The sequence below is a fragment of the Diachasma alloeum genome, unplaced genomic scaffold, assembly GCF_001412515.2.
Source record: "Diachasma alloeum isolate Michigan unplaced genomic scaffold, Dall2.0 Dall_scaffold_00286, whole genome shotgun sequence".
NCBI lineage: Eukaryota > Metazoa > Arthropoda > Insecta > Hymenoptera > Braconidae > Diachasma > Diachasma alloeum.
Genome location: NW_021680425.1, coordinates 980,521 through 988,161, shown reverse-complemented (window position 1 = coordinate 988,161; position 7,641 = coordinate 980,521).

The window sequence follows — 7,641 nt, the reverse complement described above, 5'->3', positions numbered from 1 at the left end:
CATCCCCCAATTGAGTATAAAAAAAAACTTGAATCAAGTACCTGGTATTTTTCTTCTGTTTCTTTATCTCGAATCAAACCAATACAACCTCACCCAAACTTTTTTCACAAATTGAAATGTCAAAATCAGAGAGGACAATTGACAGGCAAGGGCGTCATTATCATCATCTTGATAAGTCGCTATAGTAGCCTAGTGAATTATCAAAATAAAATCGGCGCGAAGATGTCCCATGATCTCGAATACTGCGCTCCGATAGGGCGAACCGAGGAGGGAGAAAATTCTCGCATTAATTCTACCCCCCTCCCCCGCAAAACCATCAACTACTGCCTTTCCATTGGTTGACTCTCAGATGGAGGAATAATCCATGAAGAACTCAAATAATTCGAACCTCGAAGCAACCCCGAATGCCCCCCAAATTTCTTCCCTCACTTCAACAAATGATTTTCTTCTCATAATAATCGGAACTATCGGGGGAATATACCGATGAGAGTCTCGACTGGAATGGGATAGCGATGGGATACTGAGCCGAGTGTTTAACCGCAAATAAACATGGGATTTCGGACGAACGAGCGAGTCGCAAACATAATATATACGTAATACATAATCCCCCTATGCACACAGGTATTTGTGTTCATATGGCATGCAGAGATATTCGGAAGTCTCTCTTGTACTTGTGTGATCAAATTGCATGCCTCCCCGTCCCGTTTTAGTTTCCGCATTTACACACTTGCTATCAACCTATACCTCCACTCCCCAGTCACGTCAGACCCTCTCTGCCCTACGTACGCACATCCCGAAAGCTCCGGCTATAGTGCCCTCAATTCCGATATGTTCTGTATATCGTTGGGGCGGCGGGGGGGCAGGGGAGCGTTATTACCCCCGTCGTACAAAGCTTTGATTTTCTGTGCCAATGCACCACGCCCGATTATTTCCCTCGGTTAATCTATAATTCGATAAATAGTGACCACCGATGCCCATCAATTTGACCACGCCGATCCCAGTCCCTTGTGTTTTCATCGATGATCAACGACAATGCCCTCCCTTTTTTCAACAAAATTCCATTTCGCATGCTACTTTTCAGGTATTTTTATTGACATCGCTGACGGAGTTTTCATTAAATCAAGTTGGGTTATCGGTACATGTGATGGAGCTGTTGTTCTACTGAATGGATTTCAATGGGATTTTCGATGATAAATGTAGAGGAATTATTCAACTTTTTTATTCTCGCCTTTGGGGAATTTATTGTATCAGAAGATACTTCCGAGCTAACAATCAAGCTCACTCAGGAAAATTTACGACTAATATGAGATGATTATTTATTTATTATTAATTTGGAAGGAATTGAAAGTTTAATTCAAGATGTATATCATTTTCATTTCGATTTAGTATTTGAAATTCATTTAATTTTGTTATTATTCTCTGGTTCTTTAAATATAATTTGAGGCGTTATTTGATGGAAGGAACGAGGATACGTGTCATTTTCAGTTCGGATTTCCAGTGAGAACTAACATGATAAATTGATTTAATAACAATAATAGTTTTGGAATACAATGACGCGGAATAAATGTTTAATATAAATTTGAGTTGAATTGAGGTTAATTCAGTTGAGCATTTACCGAGACCGAGCAATGAATTTAAATTTTGAATAGATTGAATGTTTTGATGCGTTTACACTGACGGCTCAACGTGAGGTGTTCTTTTCCCTTTGCGTATTGCTACGACAGCCTTCGGGCAGTAGGATTCGGGTATAAGGGTCTCATTGCAGGAGCATTCCCAAGTTTTCTGTTTTTAGCTGCAGTTTTCATAAGCAGAAGGATACGCTACAGTTTTTCTCTTGAACTGGAGACAGTAAATACTCAAATGTAACATTTTGTGAATACTTTCGAGATAATTAATTCAATATTCTGTTCTGCGAGGAACATTTATGAATTTACGAATCACGAATAACTTGGATGCGTTGAAAAGAGCTAATTTTCCTTTCCGTTGAATGTAAATTCATCCCAAGTCCTTGTGTTTGCATTAAATCAAGTTGAATTGTCGGCACATGTGATGGAGTTGTTGTTCTACTGAGTGGATTTCAATAGGATTTTCGATGATAAATCTTGCGGAGTTGTTTAACTGTTTTTATTCGAATTGTTGGAGAATTTACGATTCATGCGGAAATACATAGTAACGACGAAAGAAAAATAAATTATATCTTGTCCAATTTAGTAAACTCTCTTCTTTATAGAACAAGATCTTTCCTGTGCAACGAAGTCATCGGAAAATAAACAATAATGTTGGAGCTCTCGTCGTATTTTTCCTCAAAATTCAATGAAATTCCAAATTACCCTGGTATTTATTTAAACTTTTATAGATTTATTGATCTGATATTTACAGGTTACATAAATGTTTTCATTAAATTGTGAATTTTCAATAATGAAATTGCTCGAGCACCGACGCCGGTGGTCGAGTGGGCTAGACGAAGTCTAGTGTGCGAAAGGTTGTGAGTTCGATTCCTCGTGGAACCGAATTTTCCAACGGAAGGCTCCGGTGGGCGGGAGGCTGCCAATAGAGTAACCGTCTGTACCGGCCCGGGTTTCCTGTGGTTTCCCATGCTACTCCTATGTTTTAGAGGAGTGCGAATGCAGTACAGTGTAGAATCCACAGCCGCATGCATAGGGTTGGATAGAGTGCCGAAATGAGACTCGAGAAGAGGATTCAAAAGGCCGTAAAAAAAATTTCTCGAAAATCCAGCGGAGCTGTCACTCAATCAACATTTCCAAGAAGTGTATCAGAAATTTCAGTCAAAAAGGGTCAACAGTAAAGAGGATTCCCATAAAAATGAATAAATGAATCAATTAAGATCACAATAAATCCTTCAATTAATCACTACAAACATTCCTCACAACGGAATTTCATCGACTTTCGTTAATCCTATTAAAAACATCTCCAAATAGAACCCTCACTAGGTATCTAATATCAATTATATCTTTTTACAAATCGAGATGGAATGATCCCGCATGTTTCCCGGAATTCCTTGATGCAATTACTCTAATGAGACAGATTTCATCACCGCCAATAATTCAAGAAACCCGATACATCTTCGGCGAGACCAAAGAGAGTAATTACCCGCTATTTTTTCCTCCCATTAAAATGATGGAAACCGTTACATAATGTATTTCTATTTTAAGAAGAGAATCCGCAGAAAAAAAATGATACAATCTCCACGGGATTCATTCTTCCCCATTTCAAGATGAATTATTCTCAGGATGATTTATACGAAACCGTTGGAGAATGGAGCATGATGTCCCCTAGAAAAGTATCGCCAGCATCATGGGAGAGAACAAACGAGATCTAACCTATTTCTCCCCCATTCTTCGTCTCCATCCAGACTCATTACGAAAAATAAATCAACAAGTGAAATGGATATAAATTCAACCCAACACACGTGTGACACAATGCTCCAACGTCACAAGAGCTCGCAGTATATGTATGCAAGTAAGTCGTACTCCTAGGTGTACAATTTTACTGCGTAAACAAGCGAGGGGTCACGTCACAATCTTGGGTTTCACACAGTGGAAATTGTGTCGCTGGAGGAGAACGAAGGAGAACAAGAGGAATGGTACAGGCGCCTTCTCGTGTACAGTTTTGTGTGCAGTGGTACTCTCGGCACGGTGTACGATGAAGACAGAGGGGAGGAATGGGATTGCGATGGGATAAGGTGAGGGGGAGCGAGGCTGCGTGGAGGAAGAAGAGGCGAAAGGGAATGGCCAAGTATGTGGAAGGCATTTGCGAAAGGACAGAATAGCAGTGAGGATTGGTGTGTGCAAGTACCCGGTTGCAGTTTCACAATCTTTACGAGTAGCTCGTCTCGTGATCTCGGGTAGCTACGTCAATCCACAAAAGAGATTTATAGTGGTGGAGGGATATGGCGGCGATAAATGTTGGATAATGGATATTGAACATTCTTGGGATATTTTTTCTCCATCTTGATTCGGGGGAGAAATGGCGGACACTGTGGAAAGTAGTCTTAATTTGAGATGTCAGACACAAATGTGGGTCTTATGGGTTAAATCGGTATTGTTTACGTCGTCACGAGAACAACAAATATATTTGAATTGAGTATATTTTATATCAGAATCAAGAATTGGGTGTTTCAATTCGAGGATGATTATTTTGTATCAGCCCGGGTTGTAACAAGCGCTCTCAAGTGTAATATAAGGGTCAGACATTAAGGGTGAGAATAGAAGGGTCAAAAATGAGGGTCAGAATATTAGAGTCAAAAACTGAGGGTCTGAATGTAAAGGTGAAGTAATAAGGGTCACAATATTAGCATCAAAAAATTGGAGTCAGAATATAAAAGTAAAAAACCTGGGTGTCAGGCAATGAGGGTCATATAAGGGCTAAAAACGGTGATCAAGCATAATATATGACTTATATTTGGATCCTCATTGCCTGACACCCACTTTTTTTACTTTTATATTCTGACCCTAATATTCTGATTTTTAAACTCCAATTTTTAGACTCCACTTTTGACCCTTATATTCTGACACTTAGTGCCTGACCTTTGTATTGCACTCGAGAGGGCGTGCTACAACCCGGCCTGATACAAAAGCATCATCTTCGAATTGAAATACCCATTCCCCAATTGGGGATAAAATATACTTTAATCAAGTATATTGTAAACTCAACTCAATTCAAAATAAACTGGAATCAAGTATATTTTATTCTTGATTTCACGGAAGATATAGTAAATCTCATGAGATTGACATTGAATCGAATTTAGGGAAAAATCGTTATGAAATTTCAAGTTTTGAGTAGAATTCACGGAAATCCATGAGTTTTCAGAGGGAGTGAGATGGAAATTTTACAAATTAATTGAATTTTCAGTGGAACATGAATATTCAGAAACAAAATGACATGAATTTTTAATTTTTCTCCGAATTTTCCTGATTTTTTCAAATTTTTACGAAATAATAGAAAAAAATACCAGTGAAAAAATTATTAGCTCTCTTCATGCAATATGGTCGACCATTGAGAAGAAATGAATGAAGCATTTGGAAGAGCAAATGAAGCATCATAGGATTGAAACAAAAGATCTTCCAGTAAGACCCCTAGAATGTCTTCCTTTAAGACCCTAAAAACGACTCAAATTTAGTCACAAAAACGTCTTAAAGAAGCGCACAAAACTGTCTCAATTTCAGGCACTAGTTTTTCTAGTGTAATGACTCTATTCTCTCGCCCTGTAATCCGTTGATATAATTATAAATCTCTGGATTTCGAAGGACTGAGGATCTCTTTGAGGATAAAGAAAAAACTCATCGCCAGCTCCAGTCAATTACTCGGAATTGTTTGAAATGACTCTTTTGCACTGGCCAAGGCCTCGGAAAACCTTAACTCTCTCTAGTCTCACCTTATCCTTAACACCCTCTCTTTTGATCCGAGGAACTGAAAGGTGATAATACCCTTTTCGTGAGCTCACATTGGGAGAGAGCCCGTCTGCTGAGTAAGACAGAATGTCTGCCCTCCGCTTTTCCTCCTTCACTGAGGCGTTACAGTCCGAGAGAAATCGACTCACTACGAGTAACGACCGCTTTCTGTTCACCCGTGAATCCTTCTACCTTTGGGTTATATCAGTTCGAGTTTACTAGTTTTACTACGTCGTTACTGTGAAAAAGATTACGATGAAATGAAGCTCCTTCTGGGTTCTCGAGACGAATGAAAATCGCTCATCATCAAGGGGTTTAAACTGTATTTAAAAAATCGATGATTCAAATAATTTCGGGCTTGATTCTTCTGGTATATATTGTAATTGTTTCGAGAAGGAGTTTAATTGAACTAATTGGATCATTTGAGGAAGAGAGGCGTCACGTCGTTAAATACTTGATTCAATTAAAAACGAATAGATTGATTCATCTCGGAAAATCTAATCGAAAGTTTAAACAATTTCAATTATTTTTTTATGAATAACAAATGTTTAAAAACATGCTGAACATTAATGAAAATTTTTGACAATGAATGATTCTATAGTGTGGTCTGTACCAAACTGGAAAAGATACTTAGATGTATCTTAAGAATTAAGAATTCAAAATTTCACTCAAAAATCTGGAAAATTCAGTACAATATGCTAATCAATTTGCAATTAATTGACAAATTCGCGTAATTTGGTACTGAACAATCATGTTTTGATTGAGAATTCAAATAAATTGATCCCCTCGACTTGAATTAGATATGAATGTGACTCGAATTGAGTCGCACAATTCACTTGTTCGCCTCGCATTTGACCTGAATCAAGTCACTATACCAATTCCCCCATTTCTGAGTGAGATTCAATTCAAACCGTTGTTGATGGCACGCAAGAAATCAATTCTGCAGCAAAGAGCTAAAACGATTTGTAACGTCTTAGCTCTTAACTAAGTTTTCAAGGAATATCACCGAATCTAAGAGAGATAGAGAAATTTTTGTTACAACCTTTTTTGTAGATCTCAATCCGCTCCATAAAAAAGGTTATATAAAAAATATTGCTATCTGCCTTAGATCCCGAGATATTCATTGAATCAATAGTCAAAACCGACTTGAACCGTTTACCCGTTTCTCTCCTGAATTCCCGACATGATTCATGATATTTTTTTTAAAATAACCCTTACAGAATTTAAATGACTCTTTAGTCCTACAGAAATGAACAAAATGAGGAATGAAAAAAATATAAAATGTGAAGCACTGGGAATACTCGAAAAAAACGTAACAATTCTAATCTGCCGACTCTGAGAAATGTAGATGCCCCTCATGTGCACACGATAAATATCGCAGCGCAAATTCGACCCGTTCTATCGCCTGTACAAGCGATCGTCCTCATCCCCTTTTTAGCCCCACAACGCGTACTAAGCGGACATTTAAATTCAACGACACGTAGGCAACGACCCTGCTGCGTTTCTTCCTCTCTCTTTCCCCTCCGCCACTTTACCGTTCTTTTTTAGCCGTTACCACGGACACAGTATTGCCGACTGGCATCGAAGGAAAATAACGCGGATGGCATTGCAAGAATCGCACAATAACCAGTGCCTTTTGTTTTCCGCTGGGTAATCTGGGAAACCCAAAGTCAGTTTGCGTTCGGATTCAATGCTGGCGGAATGTTTCATCAATTGCCCCTGATCTGTCGATATATCATGCTCTATTAAATGGTCGTAAGCCTTATGCTGTTAGAAAATTACTCTTGAAAATTACTCTCAAGTGAGAAAGCTTGAAATTCTTAACAACCACAGAGTCACACAAAATTTCTGTATAGGATAAACAGGTCAATTTCTGGACGATTTCAACTTGCATTGAATATTTCATAAATAAAGTGAAAATTGTACTGATCATTTCACCTTTCAATAATATTAATCGTGTATAATCATGTGATCAATTTTTTTTTTATTGATCGAGATTTAATAAATAAAACAAAAATATGACCCAATCGTCTAGAAATTACGGGTTTCGGCTGCATTCAATTATTTCTTAATTTAAATTAAAATAATAATTAAATTTAAAAAATTAAAGAACAGCACAAAGAATAATTAAATAATTTAATTAATGGTTTCAGAGAAAAAATAATTGTTGGAAATTGAATAAGTAGTAAAAAATTGAATTTCATTTTTTGGTAGATGACTTTCCTCCCGG